Here is a 21,786-nt window from a genome sequence, read left to right on the forward strand (position 1 = left end):
GAGTTGCTTCCCACTTGAACATCCTGTAAGACTGAACTTTACGTTCATTCATGAGATTGCCTTTCAGGTTATTAAATAAATTCTCCCTCCCTTGACTATTCTTTTGTAACTTAAAGTGCTTTGACCAAAACATTGCCAGATTCAATCTTCTCTCAGTTAACATCTTCCTCAATCTCTCACTGCATTTTTGGGGGAAATATTTATTTATTTATTTATTTATTTATTTGACAGAGAGAGAGAGAGATCACAAGTAGGCAAAGAGGCAGGTAGAGGGGGAGGGGGAAGCAGGCTCCCTGCTGAGCAGAGAGCCTGATGTGGGGCTCGATCCCGGGACCCTGGGATCATGACCTAAGTCTAAGGCAAAGGCTTAACCCACTGAACCACCCAGGCGTCCCTCTCACTGCATTTTTAAACTACTGCCCAGAACTGTATTGTAGAAATGTTTGCTTTCCTTAGCTTTTAAGGCACAAATTATTCTATCTCCCCTCTAACTCGACAGCTCTTTGTGTGCTTGCCTTTCTTTTTAACCTAATAAATATGGCCATTTCCTGAGGTTTTGCTCTTAGCCTGTTACCTTTGTCCACATTTTCTTGTTCTTGTCGATTCTCAGTGTATCAGCTGTCATCTCTATGAAGGCAACCTATCAAATATACTTCACACACACACACATACTTCATAATGAAGCTTTGAATTTTCTCCTAAACTGTTTGCCTAATCAGTATCTGAAGCTTAACAAGTCAAAATAGAATCTTTATCTTTCCCTCCAGATGAGTTAATATAGCTACTAGATAATATTTGAAGTACTTCCTCACTCTTCACCTAATGAATCTGAGTCCTCATGACTTTTTAATTTCCTTTTAATGGTGTTATTTTTCTCTTAGTACTATAGCTGTAATTTTTAAAATACCCAGAAGGGTATTTTAACATCAAGCTGGGCTTTCAGGATATATTGATTAATAATAGATTGTACCTGAGCAATAATGGATAATAATAGACCCTACTTGAACCCCACATTTCTAGACTGGCCTAGATCTGGCTGTGGGATGGGAAGCTCTTCTCATCTCAACCATAATCCACTTTAGCTACCTAGGAGGGAGGAAAATAGTGACACCAGAGTCCGAGGAGTGAGTTGATCTTGTTGGCCTAATGTAGTGTCCCCTTAAACAGTTTTCTGTGGGCAAGAGCTCCATGTGATGTTGGTGTCGGATGACTTACTTCACAATGTCCAGAACAGTGGTTAGTTGTACTCTAAGAGACTGCTCCTCTCACATGATACTTTTCTTGAAATTCAACTCCTGAACTGATTTGGTAGCATTTGCAATAGAACCAGTGAGTTTGACGAGATCTGCAGAAAGTAGGATTGGCTTTAAGGTGAAAGTGGCCTTAAAAGTAGTTGGAAAATAACCTTTCTGACTGATTTCAGAACACCTGGATTCTTACTCGAGCCAAAGAAGAGAGCAGTCAGCTTCCGCTTGGCATGGGCTACTATTATTAGCCAGTGGGTGTTTGTCGAATATACGTGATATGCAGATAACCAAGCATTGTTGTAAGATCAAAAAGATTTGAGAATGAGCCCCTGCCCTCTCCCAAGAGTGTTTTAGACTGTTGAGAATTCATACACACTCTAATTCAACCACGTAGAGCAGCTGATGATTATATGGTTTTGTTTAGAATCATATTGCTTGAGGTCTGGTCCTGAATATGTTTAATTAAGAAATCTAAAATACTTCCCTTGGCTTAAACTGAAGGCATCCAATAGCAATGAGCCTTGTAAGACAGGAAGTAAAAGTTGGGTTTTCTGGAGCACAGTTTACTGAATATCTTTGCTGATGGTTTCTCAACTTGGACCATCGTGGAAATTTATGATCATAATTTGTGAAAGATTCTGAATTGTCTTCTGGACTGTCAGAGAGATAAACTTATTTTCAGTAGATGTTTGGGGATTTTATTGTGTGCCATGTAAAACGCTGGTAGTCCACATATGCATTTTAAAGTAGCAATGCTAAGCAGCCTTATTTCTTGATCATTCTGAATAAACAGTAATTTACCACATCGTGAATTCAGCATGTAGGAATTATGTGGAGAAATACTGTTTTGTATTTTCTTAAGAAGCTAATTCAATTAACAGAAGATATTTGAAATTCATTTTAGATATGTTTGCCCCACATTTAATTGTTTTTGAAGTGAGGATGTATTAAAAAAAACCTCTCAGCAACTATAAAAAGAACTACTATTTATTGACCATTTGTTCAGTGCCCAGCACAGTGCAAGGTACTTTGCATATATTCCATTTAATTGTGCTACCTTTTTTTTTTTTTTAAAGATTTTATTTATTTATTTGACAGAGATCACAAGTAGGCAGAGAGGCAGGCAGAGAGAGAGAGGGAGGAAGTAGGCTCCCCGTTGAGCAGAGAGCCCGACTCAGGGCTCTATCCCAGGACCCTAAGATCATGACCTGAGCTGACGGCAGAGGCTTTAACCCACTGAGCCACCCAGGCGTCCCTTAATTGTCCTATCTTGAATTAGCAGAATCCTTAGACAGAAGGAGTGTTTCAGAAAGTAAATGAGTTTCAGAGGCAGTCACAGCTGTATTTGCCATCACGTAGGTATGTCACCTTGTACAAACTGCTTTTATCTCTGAAGAGGTTTGTCATAAGGATTCATATATATTCATTTTATCCTCATAGGTAAATTAATATAAAGGTGGTCAACATTGGTAAGCATTTAGTAAGCGTCTATACTAATTCTTTTTTGTTGAACTGATTGGGTACGAGTTGAAGATGAGTTTGTATTTTGTAATTTGGAGCATACCTACAGTTTTCTTAGTCTATTCTCAAAGTGTCTGATTCTTTTAATTGCAATAAAAATCTTCTGTTGGGACTAGACAGCTGGAGATTACTGCAGCATATTACATTTGAATAGGGTAATTAAATACAGTGTTTTTGGTTTTTGGTGTATTTGTTTGTTTACTTGCTAGCTTTTTCCTTAAGAAAAGGAAATCAGCTTAGAAACCTGCTGGGGCAGTGTTCTGGGGAGAGGAGCAGGCACCAGGCAGAGTAAAGAGATGGTAGCATTAAGCACATCTCTTTTGAGAAATCATCACGTTTTATTAATTAAGACATTAAAAGAGTAATCAGTTATTATACTTGAAGGTACCCTCATGCTTTAAAATTATTTTACATCCTAATTCTTTTTTTAAGGTTATTTTAAAAACAACACATGCTTAGTCTAGAACATTTAGAAAGCATAGGACCAAATAAAAAACATAGAGCTAGAGATGGAGATAGAGATAGTGGTAGAGAGAAAGATTTGAAAAGGAAAATTCTGCCATTCCACCACTCTTGACAAATCAGAACACAATTTTGTTTCTGTATTCTTCCCATTTTGTTAAGTATTATAAGATAACATAATTTGTTACATGGTTTCCCATCATATAGATACCCTATAATTTATTGAATCCAATCTGGAAGCTGGAGCTAGACATGCCCTTGAGTAGAAGAGGTTGAAGATGGATGGGATGGGCTGTGGGACCAAGACCAACTACAGATTTTGGGAGGGAAATCCATTCAGTAAGGTAGTCTGGGGTATACATAGCGCAAATGTAATAGTTTTTATCAGGACAGAGACCCAGGCACAGAAGGAAGTGAGCAAGGGACCCAGTTAACCATATCTAGAGGATCAGCTGAAGCTTGGTTTCAGGAACAAGGCAGAAGCCTGGTTATTAAGACTTTGCCAAAGAGTCAGTTATCAGAGTTGGACTAATAACAAGGTTGACTCGCTGTCTGGGTGCTCCATATTGAGCTAAAGTTCCCCTCTCATGAAAATGCTACTGGTCCAGAGCCTGTGATAAGACTGGATATCCAGGAGAGATTAAGTGGCTTCCACTGTGGAGAAAGAAGGTGTAGAGGTATGAGGGAATTGAAATCAGACAGATCACAGTAGTGTCACCCAAAGGTGACTATCAATGTTTCAGAAGTTAGAGGGATATATAGTGACTCAGAGGAGCCAGTCCTAGATTTAGTGCTATCTAACACTTCCATTAAATCAATAAATTAGAGAACAAACCTTAATTACTCAAGTGACATTAAATAAAAATAGTAGCTTGCACTTTGGGAAATAAAGTTTTGACATTATTGTGAAAAACTTGGTAAATGATTAAAACCCGGTGGTAGCTTAGAAAAGACAAAATGTACAAAAGTACTTTTAAATAGAAAAACAAATGCTACAAATAAATTATTTCTACTAAATTGCAGAACAAAGGATCGAAAATCTTTATTTTCTGGATGACCTTTTCTGGAAATCTCATGAGATATTATGGAATTTTAAAACTGTGACATTAGTAATGTTATTCTTGCCAGTTTTCAAGTCTCCTGAAATTTGCTTGATTTTGTGGACTCCAGTTACATTTAGAACAAGAATAAAATATTTATCAGACCTCTCTTGGTGCTACTTGGCAGATCCTTTTCAGGTTAAGTATTGTATTTTTTTGGCTGCAAGTCAAGGAAAATGGATACCATGAAATTATGAAAAAAGAAAATTTGGTTTCTCTAGTGCTGGATGGGAAAAGGTCACTAAGCATTACTAATTACTGTTATGCTGGTGTTTTAATAAGAACTTTTCCAAGAAATTGAGTTTCGAGGACATGAGGTCAATTGAGTACAAGAGAGAATTATTGACTATGGAATAGAGAAAAATACAAATTAGCTAAAAAGACATTGGAGTGAGTCATCCCACTTTTCTGAAATGGGACTATCAATGAAGCAGAAAATTTTATTATAATGATTTTCATGTGTTACATTAATAATCTATATTCGATCTCATTTAAAATTATCTTATTTGAAAACTATAATCCGTTGAAGTTGGCTAGTTCTTCTTTCGATAAAGACAAGATGAAGAGGTTGTGATAAGGGAACATTTACAGCCTGAGATGTAGGCTTTTTGGGACCCTGGACATTAGAGAAAGATGTAAAAATGTCAATATAACTGTACTTAAAAAGGTTTCTGCCAGCGGCTCTTTTTCTTGGAGCTTACTCCGTGCAAGGAACGCTCTTTATCTGGCAGGTCACCTCAGACTGGGCCATTTATCTGCCTAGCCATGGTTATCTAGTTATCTGACCTCCTGGAACAGGAATCCTGTCCTTTCTCATCTTCCTACACCAAGAGTGCTTAATGCTGCCTCAATGACTCCTTTATGGACTCAAATGCCATCATTCCGATGTCTTAACTTTTTCTTCCACAAAATGAAACAAAGTCCCATTCTTAACTTTAGTCACTATCATATTTAATGATTGTACATTCAGAGTATTGGGTTCTATTTAAAAGAAAATGTGGTCATTTTGCCGGATTTAAGAAAAGAAGCCCTTTATTTTTGCTAAGATCAGTTCGCCTTAGAAACTTGGCATCTTCGGAGACTAAAAAGAATTTTTTTAATCTTTTCAAAGTCATAAGATAAACCAGATTCTTCAAGAAATTTTATTTCTTAACAAATTTTTACTTGTAAAATCCTTCCTGATATTAGTTACTTAAATTTTTTTTAAAAAAGATTTTATTTATTTATTTGACAGAGAAACAGATCACAAGTAGGCAGAGAGGCAGGCAGAGAGAGAGAGAGAGGGGGGGAAGCAGGCTCCCCGATGAGCAGAGAGCCAGATGTGGGACTCAGTCCCAGGACCCTGGGATCATGACCTGAGCCGAAGGCAGAGGCTTTAACCCACTGAGCCACCCAGGTGCCCCTAGTGACCTAAATTTTATCTTCATCTTTCAAACGGGAATTTCTTAGTACTTGCCACCATGTCCAATGTGAGCAGTTTCTTAAAAGATTTGGAAACCGTTCCTTTCTTATGTGAGTAGAATGAGCATTGAAATTAGGGAAAAATTCATGACTTAGTAAGGTATTAATTCTTCCTAATCCAAACAGCAGAGCTGACTGGGTTTGAATCATAAGATTTTGTTGACATAGATCTGATTTGGGGTTGCTGAGTCTCTAGAACCTGAAGAAAAATCTCTACCCAGTCCCCGAGGAAGTGTTTGCATTTCAGTTTGATCTGCATATGTTCGACTATGCCCAACTTCAGTCCTGAAGACTGCATGAAGGCATTAGATGGCCTCTAGCAAAAATGTTAAAGTCTATTTCGATATCACGAATTCTAGAGTCCTCATCATCCCTTTCATAGGTGAATCTTTCTCCTGAGGTCTCTGTCAGCTCTTTTGTATCTACCGATCTTTTGTATCACCCCAGATGAGTGCCTTGGCTTCCATCTCAACGGCCCTCTACCTATCTGAAAGAGGAAGAAAAAACAATTCTACAACTAATATTCTCTGTACCCAACAAAAATAACTTCTTTATATCATTATACTGAGCAGACTAGTCCCTTACTGTTACAGTGTCTTCATTCCAACGTAAAATTTGCTCCAACATTTGCATATTAAAAGGTCTTTTTTAGTGTGTGTTTTTGTTCTTGAGATTTCTTGTCTGTAAGTTTTGCCGAGAAAGCTTTGAGATGGCAGCTCTGGTTGAAAGGCATTAGATGATTTTCTTAGTGCTCAAGCTAGAATACCTGAAGATTCCTTGTTCATTCTTTTATCCGCAGTATTCAGCCGTTTGAGTTGTTGAGGCACATGGTGGAGGGCTGGTGGGTAGTCTTGATGGGGAAAGGAGAGCAGAAGGTAATTTCCTTTCTCTTCTAGGGAAACCCCATGGATCAAGACTTTCTTCCACTATATTTTCCATTCCATTCCATTAACTCTTAATTTGTGCATGCTTTATAAACCACTTATAATTTTAAAGTCTGTCTTATTTGTTGTGTGTAAAGGACAATGTCAGAAAACTCCATGTCTGGGCTCTTTGATTTGTACCATACATGTATTAGAAATAACCTGAAGAGTTCAGATTAGAGGAGAATGAAGACTGATTTACTCATGTAATTTAGGAACATTATTGAGGCCTGGGGCGAGAAATTCTTTTTCCATGAACTCCTGATTTGGCTCTGGCAAACCCTTATAGTTTATAGAGAAGTAAGTAAACTTAGTGCTGAGCCTGTTTACATTATTTTTCATGACCTCCGTCTTTTCTTACAACCTTGTGCTCCCAAATTCCCCAAATTTTTGTTTTGCTTTTCCTTAGAACAGTGAATCAACGTATAGTTTTTGGAATTGTCAAATACCTAATATCATTATTTTTTACTCTATTTTTATGTTTTGGTTACGATAAGTATGTTCATTTTTACAAAATATTTTTACCAGCATGCTAAACACGATGCTCTATTTTGCTATTAATAGTTTTCCACCTGTACATTATTTTCTCTATGACATACTTTTTACTTCTATTTTATTTTTTATTTTATTTCTATTACTTTTATTCATAGTTAAGTAATACATGTTAGATGAATTGAATTGATTAAAAAGAGACGGTAGAATGGAAACTCCATGAGGGCAGGGATTTTTGTCTCCTCTTAGCACTGGGTATATGGTAGGCACTCAATAAATATCTGTTTAAGGAATGAGGAAAATAAACTGTGATTTTTTTCCCCACCTTGGTTAATAATTATCCTTAAGGTACTAGTGCTTGTATTGTGTTTTTCCTTGTGAATTTCAATTAATGAACAGCCTGTAATCTATTTTAAGTCCTCCAAGAAAATTAGTCTCATTATTTTATGTATATGTTTATTTTAACCAAAATAAACTTCACAATTTGAGTATTTTTCTATCATACTTTTCTGCCGTGTTTTTAGATGACTTTAAAATCGAAGGCTCTTCTCCAAAGACTTGTCATCATTGACATTATTCACAGAAAGTGTCCTAGGCTTTGAAACATTCCAAAGGAAAAACCCAAAAACATGTTTTGAACAACTAGGAATGTTTTGAAAATTGAAAGCTCCAACTCAGTGGTTCTTAACCTCACTGAGGCCAACAGTCCTGCTGAGAATTTGGTAGCTATCAAACATCTGACCCTGCCAAATGCACATACCTACATATAACCCATCGTGTTCACTGTAAGAGATTTATAGGCCCCTGAAAGCTTGTTCATGAACTGTCTGTGGTTCTTGGGCTCCGGTTAGGAAGCCTGACTTTAAAGGCATACCCACTACCCTTTAAATCCTCGAGCTCAGGGTCCAGATCTGGTTTATCCTCGGCCACAAGAAAGTGCTTTGTACTTAATAAGTATCGATCAAGTGAAACCATGTGTAGTAGTAAAAAAGTCATATAGTTTAATGGTTTTATTTTAAACTTTTTACTGTCCACATATTCACATAGGTTGATAAAAATCTGTGTTAGGTATCTCTATCCTGACACATTGTGTTATAAAGAACCCAACTGTGCCCAAATGGAAGGGAGAAAACAGAGTATTTTGATAGAAGGTTGGGGCTATCTTAATGACATTTGCAGGGGAGCTGGACACAGGAGAAAGGAGCTGCAGCAAGTAGAGGTAAATCTGATCCTGTGCAACTGTCATTCTGTTTAAACCCAATATGTTGTTCTCTGGGTTTGAGTCATTCCAATCCTTGCCACTGGGTGACATGTTGCCATTATAGCTCTCACTATATTCTTTCTAGAAAATCAGTACAAATTGGATTTATGCAAGGCATAGAATCACACAATACATTTTAATAAAAGAATAAAGGAAAATGTTGGCATCTCCTTTTAAGTAAGCACTTCTTTCACTTCCATCATGACAAAAGAAAAATAATTATTTACTTAGAGAAATACAGTTGAGAGCGGCAGTATTACTAGTGACTGAATATTAAATGTATCTTGTCAAGTAGGACAAAAAGTATCATGGGCTTTTCCGTTTATATTAATGCATTTCAGGAGACTTAATTCTCCCATATGTTTTTGGGATGTTAAGATATAAATAATCCAAGATGTAAAAAGCAGAAGTGCTTTTTCCTTTCCTTATTTTCTTTGATGTATTCTAGTGTAGACAAAGGATCACAGGAAAAGGCTCTGGCCAAATGCAGTCAGTTAAGTGCAAGCCCTGATCCACAGCCTGATGTGTAACCAGTGTGTCAGGGGCCAGGGGACATTGAGGGTGGTTGGGGAAAGGATGGGTTTGAAGGGCTTGCTGCTTAGGGACATTTATCCATGGAGAACAAATTGTGTTAGTAAACTTGCTCTTCTGCTTTGGTTTTGCTTCTCTCCGTCATACTTCCTCCCCCTCTTAGACCTGCAGGTCTCCAAAGAATCTTAGGGCCAATGACCAATCCTCATTTTCCCTCTGGATTATGAGCTCATTTTTTTCTTCCTTATCTGTGCCCTAAGTCTAATGTGGTGATTGGATGAACTAATTCCTTCATTTCACAAATATTTGTAGAACTCCTACTGTGTGCCAAGCCCTGTGCTAGGAATTCAGTGGAGAACAAAACAGACACAGTTCCTGTCATTGGAGAAAGAAGGAGAGAAGGGGAAAATCCAGGAGTGTTTACTGCATATATAGTGTCCTTATATGGAGGAGAAGGTGAGGGAAAGGAAAGATACTTCTTTGCGATGGGAGGAGATAACCACATTTCACTGTTGATACTGCAGACATTGCTCCTTTCTTTCCCTCAGCTCTATGCTAACTAAGCTCTCCTGTTTGATCCAGAGGAGACGGCTATGGCCATTATGGTAAATAATGGTGGGAAGAGGGTGAAGATGGGTAAGAAAGAGGGGGAGGATAAATACATAGCCACTGCTAACTCATTTCCTCTCCCCGGCTGTATTTTGAGCAACCTGATAATGCTTGTCTCTATGGCCATCAGAAGAGGAGAAGCTTAGAGGGAGAAAAGTACAAGGGAGAGAGGGAGGGATTTCCTGTTCTGACCCTTTGCTCTTCACTGCTAAATGTTTTCAGTGACTTCATGCCTTCCTCTTGGTTTTCTTAAAAAAAAAAAAATACTGCTTAATTATTAAGCTAAGACAAGAACGTTATGTAGAGTTTAGAAGATGTGGTAAGGGGGCGCCTGGGTGGCTCAGTGGGTTAAGCCTCTGCCTTCAGCTCAGGTCATGATCTCAGGGTCCTGGGATTGAGCCCCGCATCGGGCTCTCTGCTTGGCGGGGAACCTGCTTCCTCCTGACTCTCTGCCTGCCTCTCTGCCTACTTGTGATCTCTCTGTAAAATAAATAAAAAAAATCTTAAAAAAAAAAAAAAAAGATGTGGTAAGGTTCAAAAAAGAAAAAATTCTCTTGTAAGTCTGCCATCTTGAGTCCACTGCTGTTACTATTTTGATGTTTTCATATAAATATGTATTTATAAAATATGAACTTATACTCTCTATTCAATATTTACTATGATTCTCCACCCTCCAGTTCATCAACTATCATTTATAAATACATCTTATGGCTGCATGATTTTATCACTTTATTGTATCATGATATTTGGTTGAACATTTAGGATGTTCACAGGATGGTGCCTTTCTCTTGCGGTCTACTTCACTCTAATATGAACATCTTAGTCTGTAAATCTTTCTACAGTGTCAGAAAGACAAATACAGTCGACTGTCATTGAATTGCTACTGCCAGAATATGCAGCTGCTGGGTCTAGATGGTGCTCGAGATCTTTCTAGCTCCTGGGGCTAAAAAAAATAGTTATCTTTTGGCAACTTTTGTACTGCATTACTGGACTCATCTATTCCCTAGTATTGAAGCAGCTAACTCATAAGCCAGGTAGATTTACTGAAGAGCTCTGGCTCTTTCTGATTTCTTGTTGGCCTGACATAGATCTAAGCTTTTCCGCTGTTACAGTCTCAGTGTTAGAGGCTGCCCCCCACTGGTGCTCCTCCCTCAGTCCATCCTTCTCTCCTGTGACAGAACCACATCAAGGTCTCAGCTTCTTAGAACATGTTCAAATTCTATGAAATCCTTTAGTTAAGAACTAATGTGCCCAATTGTGGATGTGATGGGTTGCATGCAGAGATCAAATCTGAATTATTGATATGGTGATAAAATAATAGTAATTCACCTTGAGCACATAACATGTCAGTCACTTGAGTAAGTGACTTATATAAATCACAACATAATTCTAACAACAGTCCTATGATATGGTAATGTTATTACCCTCATTTGACAGGTAGAAACCCAGGCAAGGAAAGGCTACATAGGTGCCTGTAGGTCACCCCAGTGGGCACTGGTTAAACCAGGATACAACCTTAGTTGCCTGTCTCCTGAGCCCTCACCCTGATCATGATGCATAGCATAAACATATGGGCATAGTCATTAGCTTAAGTTCTTCTTATGTTTCTGGGCTAATATAAAACCAGGGGGGTTTTGTAATTCTCACCTGAATTTTCAAACCAGTTGTTAAATTTATTTCTAATGTTGGGTTTCTTTTGATTTTTATCAGGCAAAAAGAAAGATAAAGGTTTATAAACCTATAGAATGTTGAAGCTGGAATAATCTCAGCGATGCCCTTGTGCTATCATTTAGTTGTGTAGACTTAGGTTGTAATTTTAGACCTTGCCTGCCTGGTTGAGGTTGATTTAGATTTCTGTTCTGATCTCTATTCCAGTTGCCTGGCCTGTGGCAATGAGTCATTCATGGGGGTTCGTGAGATTGATATCTCCGTGTTCTTCTCTGGTGAACGGGGGGATCCTTCAGTTTCTATTCCTGCCCCTCCAGAATACTCTTATCATCAAGGACAGAGCCTGTGATAGAACATAACTGTCAGACACACTCACATTATTTGACAAAAATATTGTCTACATGCTGCCGTAGGACTCTTAGCACAGTGCCGTGATTATGGCTGTTAAGAGGGACATCATTCTGCCTGAATGTTGCTTTCTTTCTTTCTTTCTTTCTTTTTTTAATAAAAAATAATTAGTGACAGTACCCTTTTTTTGTATGCCTGCTCCGTCTGGTCTAGTCCGATTAAAGTTCATGGTGATTTTTATGTCATCAGCCATCATATTTTTTTGTTCCACTTGTAGAACATCTCTTGCAAAGATGTTGAATACTTTTTTTTTTTACTCCTTTTTTAACTTGTCACCAAATTGTTAACAGAATTTGTTTACTTCTTTTTTAACTTGTCACCAAATTGTTTAACAGAGGTTAACAGCAAAGTTTTTCAGTGCCTCATCTGAGAATCTCTGCCTAAACAAAAGGTTATTTCACCTTGTTAATCCTTTTGGACAGCTTTGTATAACTTAGTCATTAGTTAATTAATTAGAAGCTACTTCTGATTTTATTTTTCAAGATAAATGCTTCCTGGGCCCAAGATCCTTTCCTTGGGATTTTTTCCTTTCCTTTCCTTTTCCTTTGTTTAACGATCTTTGTTTGTTTGTTTGTTTGTTTGTTTATATAGAGCATGAGCAGAGGGAGGGGCAGAGGGAGAGAGAATCTGAAACAGACTGCATGCTGAGCATGGAGCTCGATCCCACCCCCCTGAGACCATGATCTGAGATGAGATCAAAAGTCCAACATTCAACCTACTGAGCCATCCATGTGCTCCCCACCCTCCACCTTTCTTTTTTTTTTAAGGTTTTTTTTTTTTTTTTTTTTTTTAAGTTTATTTGAAAGACAAAAATTACAAGTAGTCAGAGAGGCAGGCGGAGGGTGTGGGGGGTGGAGCAGGCTCCTCACTGAGCAGAGAGTCCGATTCGGGGCTCAATTCCAGGACCCTGAGATCATGACCTGAGCCAAAGGCAGAGGCTTACCCTGCTGAGCCACCCAGGCACCCTTCTTTCTTTTTTAAAAACTAATTTGAAGTTTGCCTGATACCGGTGGGTCTTGTTGCCTTTGGCTCAATGCCTGCCATCAAACGCTGGGAATCATCCTACCTTCTAAACTGAGTTCTCTCACTGTCTGCAGTACCTAAAACTCAAAACTACTTTAACTTTTTCACCATGTTTCTGAAAGCACTTCCTCAGTCACAATTGACCACCCATACTCCACATCCTTGTTTCTTCTTCATTCTGTTTAGCTTTTATACCATTTGATACTGTTAAACTGCCCTTTGCTTGATATTTTCTTATTTGATTTCCATGATAAACATTATTTACTGTATCTCTCTGCTCTCTCTCTCTTTCTTTTTTTTTTTTTTTGGCCTTATTTTACTAGTTCTTTAACTTCCAGTTTCCTACAATTATTAAGCAAACTGCATGAGATGGCTGCTTTTATCATTTAAAAATCGCAGTGTAGGGGCGCCTGGGTGGCTCAGTGGGTTAAAGCCTCTGCCTTCGGCTCAGGTCATGATCCCAGGGTCCTGGGATTGAGCCCCACATCGGGCTCTCTGCTCAGCAGGGAGCCTGCTTCCTCCTTTCTCTCTCTTTGCCTGCCTCTCTGCCTACTTGTGATCTCTGTCTGTCAAATAAATAAATAAAATCTTTAAAAATCGCAGTGTGTGTCTCTAGCCCTCTGCATTCCCTTCTTCTCTTGCTTCATGCTTCTTTTGTTGACTTTACTAATTCTCAAGATTTCACTCATAAAATTCCATGTCTTCTAGGACTTCTCCATTCTGATATTTCCCTGGAACTCCAGATTCAATCTCAGAGTCCTTCCTCCAAATCATCTCTCACCCCAACAGTCTCTGCCTCTTCCTCTTTTCTGTTGCTGCCATTACTATTGTCCGATTTCCTGAGCAAGAAACTGAAGCTGTTCTCAGCCTGTCCCTCCCTTATACTCAACAGGCTATCAGTTACTAAATTTTACAGATTTTACCCTTTAAATGTCTTTGTACCCCTTCCCCGCCTTGTTTTCTATCATGCAAGTTTAAAGCTAGACCATTTAAACCATTGGGCTATTTGAGCAGCATTTAAAGGTTCATTCTTTACGATGTAGATAACTTCGTGTAAGTTTATTTTCTTTTTTTAAAGATTTCTTTAATTATTTATTCAAGAGAGAAAGAGAGAGAGAGAGAGTGAGCATGAGTGGGAGGAGGGGCAGAGGGAGAGAATCTTCAAGCAGACTCCCTCACTGAGTGTGGAGCCCCACACGGGACTGGATCCCACAGCCCATGAGTTCATGACCAAGGGTTGGACGCTGAACCCACTGAGCCACCCAAGCACTCCTGTGTAAGTTTACTTTCTAAAGCATAATTCAGAGAGTGCCTCTTCTTTGCTGTTACCAGGTCCCCCAGATGCCTACTCTCATGCTCACCATGACCTTTCTTTCTCAACTCTACTGTAGGTAGTTCTAAATCTTTGTTTCTCCAGATTTCCAACACTAGAGCACCTCTTGTCAGCAGGACAGAAAAAAGTGCAGTAGAGTCTTTCTGTTGGATCTAACCAGTAAGCCAAATATGTCACATAAACTTCAGTTTCTTTCAACACACTTGCCTAGTCTCTCCTTTTCTTTGGTCTCATGCAATGGATGCTCTTGGTAAGAAGGGACATAAAGTTAGAGATTGGAGCAGTAACTTAATTGTCTATAAAGGTTGATTATGAATTCCAGTTATTTCTAAATCTTTGTTGGAACTAAAGGACATATTAGAAAATAGGACATCCCTGAAGCCTTCCTAATAGTGATGGAGAGTAGTGCTCCTGGATGTGAAGTTAACACGCAGGCAAATCTAGTCCTCATTTGTGCTTTTGGTTTAACTATACTTAACGACAGAAATGTGTGATTTTGTAAGGCAGAGGCATTACAACAGAGAGATACATGGGGTGAATTTATGTTAGCATGACATTTTCTTATTATTGTGTTCTACTTCATCTAGAAATCACCTTTGCATTGAGGTTTCCTTGGTCAGGCCATACTAATTTGTTAACCTTACCTTTGCCTCATTTTCTTGCATCTTTTTATCGTAAGTTCCAACAATCTAGGTAGTTTGCATGAGTATAAAAGTTGGGACACATGAAAGTGTCTGAATGGTTGTATTTTGTCTTTTTGTGGAATGTCTGGTTATTCTCATCACTGGTGTTTTTAAGTCTTGGGAGGACCAATAAGAAGCACCTCTTCTCTTCTCTGCATAAGTTCTACATAAATAAAGAAATGAGATAGAAGTGAAGTTTATGGAGACCAAAACACTATCTCTATTCTGAAAGAATATATACTGGAGAATGTGGCTTGTATCTACAGGCAAAGGAACACCTTTGTACTAAAAGCCACAATTAAATGGGCTTCCTCAGCCTCAAGCAATACTGCTCTGACATGCCTCCCCCAGAGGAGCAGAATTTAGGATGCCCTCCAGGGGAGACTTGATCTCTAGAGAAAAAGTGCTAAACCACACACACCAATATTCTTCTTCCAAAATGATCAGTCACATAAGTCTCTTCTCCCCTGCAAGTGGAGAAAGGTTATGGATAACATAACGGATGGAGCATTCCCTGTTTTCTGAAAGGAAACAACCCGGACTAGGGAATAAACATTCCCCCCAATCGTGTTAATCCTTTTGTGATTATCTGATGATTAGAAAAATGGTATGAGGGGCGCCTGGGTGGCTCAGTGGGTTAAGCCGCTGCCTTCGGCTCAGGTCGTGATCCCAGGGTCCTGGGATCGAGCCCCGCATCGGGCTCTCTGCTCAGCGGGGAGCCTGCTTCCTCCTCTCTCTCTACCTGCCTCTCTGCCTACCTGTGATCTCTCTGTCAAATAAATAAATAAAATCTTTGAAAAAAAAAAAAAGAAAAATGGTATGATCAGTTATAATGGATTTATCTCAACATATTTAATACAAGGAACAGTTGACATTTCAGTTAATGCTTTGTATTTAACAGCTATCTAAAAATTTTTTTCCCATGTATTTGTTGTGCAAGCTAGGGTGGTAGCTGGTCACACATAGGCAATTTTATAAATATGACACAGATCCCCAATGAGTCCCTGCAGTAGGTATCACTGTTTTATCTGTTAATGATAAACCATAGTAGCATCCAGACTGTTACAATAATATTCACCACCAACACATCGGAAGTTATGACTTCCCCCAGGCACTGGCAGATAACTGTTTCTAAAACTGTACAAGAGCACAATCCAAATGAGATTATATCTGGAATGATTTTCCTGCTGATCTCTCTGAAGATCCTGGTTTGCATACTTGATTAAATAAAAACTTACAATTTTTCTGTCATGATGACAAGCTATTATACTCTAAAAGTCATCAATTTCATTTTGCATTGTAGTTACACGGACAATGGATAACAACTGAGGATAGACAGTTCTTTGAATTAAAAGTACTGAGGAATATACCAATATTCTAATGACAGATTTTTCACGCTTTCTACACAGAAAAGTAAATATCAGTAATATTCAACAGTAAGTCATAGAGAAATATAGTTGTGACGTTTAGCTTGGGAAAACAATTTATACTATATAAATATTAGATAGTAGATTATAGCAACAAGGGACACCTGGATGGCTCCGGTGGTTAAGCCTCCAACTCTTGATTTCTGCTCAGGTCGTGATCTCAGGGGTGTGAGATGGAGCCTTACATCAGGCTCTGAGCTGGGTAGAAGCCTGCTTAAGATCGTCTCTCTCCTTCTGCCCCTGCTGCATACCTCTCTCACTCTCTCTCTCCCCCTTCCTTTCAAATAAATAAATAAATAAATAAATAAATAAATGCCATTGAAGGTTATGTTATGTTAATCTTTAAGGAAACACTTATAATACAGCCTAGGACACCATAACACTATATAATTGTATTTCATTTATTTAATTTATTTTTTGAAAAAATATTTTATTTATTTATTTAAGAGAGAGAGAGAGCAGGCACATACAAGCAGGGGGAGGAACAGAGGGAGAGGTAGAAGCAGGCTCCTGCTGAGCAGGGAGCCCGACTCAGGGCTTCATCCCAGGACCCCAGGATCACAACCTGAGCTGAAGGCAGATGCTTAACTGACTGAGCCACCCAGGCACTATATAAGTGTCTTTTAAATAGACACATAAGTGTCCTTTTATATAATAGACATATAAATGTCTTTTAAATAAGAACTAAATAAAATAGTGGATTTGGTTAAGAGTAGCAATTCAAGCAAAAATGGTACTGTGGATTCTAATGGGTTTTGTATTTTTATCTCTTTTCTGTAAATGCAATTTCTTGGCCATCCAGAGTGTGGTGTGGTTCCTAATTTGTTTTGCTTGTTTATACTTTCTATATCTGAGCTGAGTTATACATTTTAGTAGATTAAAACACAGAAGCAATATTGCCTGTGTGCTTACAGATGAAAGAACTCTAACATCTAAATTGCGATGTACTATTAATCATTTAGTTTGCGTAGACACCAATCATCTAAAATAACTCCTGTATCCATTGTTTTATCAGTAATATAGGCGTCAAAACTCTGACCAAAATGATATAAAGTATGGTGAAAATATGATGCATATGTGAATTATAATAGAGATCAAAGGAAAATATCATTAGTGACATTTACTACACAAAGTTTGCCCTTTGAAATTTTTCAGTTATTTCAAAGGCTTTCATGCTGTGAAAGGTAATTTTCACAAAGGCTCTTTTGCTCTGTCATCATAATGTCAAACATCTTATTAAGGTAAAGTAAGTATTTATACTATGAATATTTTACTTTTATTTCTATTTTGTTACTGATCTTTCCTCTAAATATCATATATCATGTTAGATTTTGTTATTTCCTTGGCTCAAATTCTAAAGTGGCTCCTATTGGCCTTCAGAATAATTACAGGACCTAGACTTATTTATTGCTATTTAACAAACTATCCCAAAATTCAGAGGCTTAAAACAAGCATAAGTGTTTGTGATCTCACATAGTTTTTCTGGGTGAGGAATTTGGAAGCAACTGAAGCAGTTCTGCCTTGCGAGCTCTCATGAGGTTAATGTCAATATATCAGGTAAGACTACAGTCATGAATAGACTTGACCAGAAGGTTCTCTTCCAAGATGGCTCTCTCAAACGGGATGGCAAACCGGTGCTAGCTGTTCACTGGAGCCCTCAATTCCTCACCATGGAGATTTTTCCATAGGACAACTTAATTGCCCCAAGTCATGACAGCTGATTTCCCCAAGAATGAGCAATTCAAGAGAGAGACCAAAGTGGAAACTGCAATGCCTTTCATAACCAGGCCTTCAAAGTCACTCTTTGTCACTTCACCTATATTTTATTGGTCGTGTAGACCAGTTGTAATTCATTGTGGGAGTTTACTACATGTGGGATGACTAGCAAGAGGTGAGACTCGGTGGGGGCCATCTTGGAGATTGGCTACCGTACTTTATAAAGGCTTAAGCTGCTAAAATAATAATGAATTCTATGAAATCATTCATACTTCAGCTTTGTACTTATTTTCACCTAAAAGTGGGAAAAAATATTTTTTGCTCCTCTGAATTGTGTATTTTATTCCTAAATATCCAAAGGGTATGTTCCTATGCCTTGTAGGTCTTAAGGCCTGGATCCACCGGCTGGGCTTCACTGTAATATGTATCATTGTGTGCTTTGGATACAATACTGCTTTGCCTATTTTATTTTATACACAGCCAAAATATTTTAAGAAAATAAATTATTGAAAATATTGGAAACTTTTCCTTTCAATTCATCAGACCTGTCTAAATCCCAGCTTTAGGTGCAAACCAGCCACCTGCCACATACACATAACACGGTGCATGTTTTATTTTTTTATTTTTTTATTAAAAAAAATTTTTTTTTAATAAACATATATTTTTATCCCCAGGGGTACAGGTCTGTGAATCGCCAGGTTTACACACTTCACAGCACTCACCATAGCACATACCCTCCCCAATGTCCATAACCCCACCCCCCTTCTCCCAACCCCCCCCCCCCCCCAGCAACCCTCAGTTTGTTTTGTGAGATTAAGAGTCACTTATGGTTTGTCTCCCTCCCAATCCCATCTTGTTTCATTTATTCTTCTCCTACCCCCTTAACCCCCCATGTTGCATCTCCACTTCCTCATATCAGGGAGATCATATGATAGTTGTCTTTCTCTGATTGACTTATTTCGCTAAGCATGATACCCTCTAGTTCCATCCACGTCGTCGCAAATGGCAAGATTTCATTTCTTTTGATGGCTGCATAGTATTCCATAACACGGTGCATGTTAAACACATGTATCCCTGGTACTTTCAGCAGTCATGTAAATAATAGGTGTGGAAAAGATAATGAAGTTATCTTCTATATAATAATTATATAAATATATTAAATTTATATAATTTAAATAAATAATAATTATATAATAATTTATATATTATATAAAGATAAATTATAAATTATTAATATTTTTATATTTTATTTTTCTCATTCTATTACTTTGTCAGTTATCCATATTTTTATTCTTTTAGTGATTATCCTGGAAAGTAAAACACACATAACTGACTTACTGTAGTTTATCTTTAATTAATTTTGCCAACAATTTACAAGAACTTTACAGCTTTTAACTCTCTCTTTTGCTATCTTTTGGTCTATTTTTGTCATAAGTTTAATTCCATATATGTTTTAAATCCTAAAAGATAGTATTATTTTATCTTAATTTTAAGTAACTCTTGGGAGGTATAATTGACATACTATATATATTTAACTATATATAGTTTTATATATATAAATATATATATTTATATATATAACTATATAGTTTTATAAACTTTGACATATGTATCCATCTGTTGCCACAATCAAGATAAAAGTTTCTGCATGAGCTTTGGTAATCCCTTTCTCCCATCCCTTCACACATTTAGGCAATTACTGTTCTGTTTAGTTTGCATTTTCTAGAAATTTACATAACTGGAATCACATAGTATGTACATATGTAACTGCTATTAAATCTGTGGTTATTAATTTCTGTTGTTATTTTTCAGGTCTAGATATTCCAGTTGATTTTCAAAAATAATGTTTGGTTCTTTGGTAAAATTCATAATCTCATCTATTTTCTGGACCATATTAATTATAGTTATTTTGACTTCTATAGTTATTTTTGACTTCTTAGAACTGCAGTATGGGGGCACCTGGGTGGCTCAGTGGGTTAAAGCCTCTGCCTTCGGCTCAGGTCATGATCCCAGGGTCCTGGGATCGAGCCCCGCACCGGGCTCTCTGTTCAGCGGGGAGCCTGCTTCCTCCTCTCTCTCTCTGCCTGCCTCTCTGCCTACTTGTGATCTCTGTCTGTCAAATAAAAAAAAAAAAAAAAAAAAAGAACTGCAGTATGTATGTCATCAATGAGTCTGTTTATATATTTTTTTTCCCCTCTTGGTTTTCAGTAACTTTTCCTGTCTTGTTTCCTTTTATGTCTTCTTTTTTTTTTTTAACTTAAATATCAGAAATAATATGTGAAGAACTTTAGAGGTTCATGATGATCTTCCCTTCCCCAAATTCTCTGTCACTATTTTTCAAATATTTCTCCTGTTCCTTTTTCTTTTTCTTCTTCTAGTCTTCCTGTTACACATATGTTATATCTTTTCTAGTTGTCCCACAGTCTTTGTATATTCTCTTCTACCTTGTTTGGTCTTTTTTCTCTTTAGTTTTCACTTTTAGAAAACTAAAGGAAAGTTTAATTTTCTCCTGGTAAGCAGATAGAAACCGGGCTTCAGGCTTTCTTTGGGTTGGTCTGTTTCTGGTTTGTGCTTACTTCTAGGATATAGTCCTTCATGTGTCATAACTGATACCCCAAACTTTGCTCAGAATTCTACTACTACTTCCTAATTTCCATTTTTTGTTTCCTAAGTATCATGAGACTGCTAAAATATATACTTATTTTTATTCTCTTATCAGCTGTTCTTTGCTTGGTTTGAACTCTAACCTACATAGTTTAGGTGTCAGCAAATGCTCTGTGGGGAATTATGTTAGATGTTTGGGCTCATTTTTTGTGTTTCCCTTTTTCTGATATTTTGATATTTGATATTTGATTCTTCATGTCTTGTTTATATTGCAAACCCTGAATTTGAATTTCTGTGTGTCTGACCCACTCGGACTACCTCAAACTCTAAGCCACGGTTTTCCACGTGGTCCCTGTGTCCCACAATGAAAATCAGCAAATCTTTCTAGGGGAAAAAGCAGCTCATTTAGTGCATTTTTCTTCCTTCAGGGATCTTGACCCTTTAAATCTTGGCTGCCTTGTTTGCTCTTTGATGCCTTCAAACAGTTGCCTTCATTATATTGGATATTTGCACTAGGAACATAATTCTAGATTGATGGTACTTTTAAGCCCTGTTTTATGGCATGCTTTGTTACTGTGGGGAAGTAGTCTGTCAGTATGAATGTTGCTTTGAAGTAATCTGACTTCACTGCCTGATTTTAAGATCTTTTCTTTATTTTTAAACAAAAGTGAGGCCTACAGTTACCCCAGCTTGCTTCCTGGAGAGAGTTTCCCGACTTCCATGCAGGAAGGAGGACATCAGACAGAGGCTGGCATTTCTGTGGGTTGAAGAGACAAAGTTGGGTGTGTGGAGAGGCTGAGGCAGTACTCAGAGCAGGTACTAGAGAGGAGAGCAGAGCACAGAGAAGTAATTCCAGAGACCAGCAGATACGCCTTCAGTCTTCAAGTGAGGTATGATCAGCACATGCATATAAGGGAACCACGATAGTGAGGGAAAAACTATGCAAAAAGGAGAATGGGGAAAAGGCACTGATGTTCACAGAGGCCCTGGGATAGTCTGTGTGTTTACCAAGCAGAGAAGTAAAACCTTGCCCTTTCTGGTGCCTCAGATAGAATACTCAGAAGCTGGGTAGTGGGGCTACATTAGCCCTACGCTAGGCTTCTCTGATGCTGCCTAACCGGGCACTATTTTATATGATTCCATTTTCTCTATTTCTTTAGTATATCAGCTAGCATTTAAAAATATATTTAGTCATTGCCCTAGAGTTTGTAGTATATATTTACGACTAATTCAATCCACTTTCAAATAACACTATACTACTTTTTAGGTAGTATACTTTGTAATAACAAAATAATCCTAATTGTTTCTTCTGTCCCT

The 21,786-nt window shown here is 37.8% G+C and overlaps 1 protein-coding gene across 3 annotated transcripts in view; it reads left to right on the forward strand.

Moving 5' to 3' along the window:
* Window positions 1-21,786, forward strand: part of LOC111157831 (transmembrane protein 117) — a 470,551-nt gene that overhangs the window by 49,309 nt on the left and 399,456 nt on the right. The window contains exon 2 of one of the 3 annotated variants that reach the window (XM_022519505.1): window positions 19,678-19,723. The exons of the other annotated variants lie outside the window; for them this stretch is intronic. The gene's annotated coding sequence lies outside the window, so the exon portion shown is untranslated. The remainder of the gene's footprint in view (window positions 1-19,677; window positions 19,724-21,786) is intronic. 3 annotated transcript variants of the gene reach the window in all.

Source organism: Enhydra lutris, unplaced genomic scaffold, assembly GCF_002288905.1.
Source record: "Enhydra lutris kenyoni isolate GAN:26980312 unplaced genomic scaffold, ASM228890v2 scaffoldscaffold56, whole genome shotgun sequence".
NCBI classification, from domain to species: Eukaryota; Metazoa; Chordata; class Mammalia; order Carnivora; family Mustelidae; genus Enhydra; species Enhydra lutris.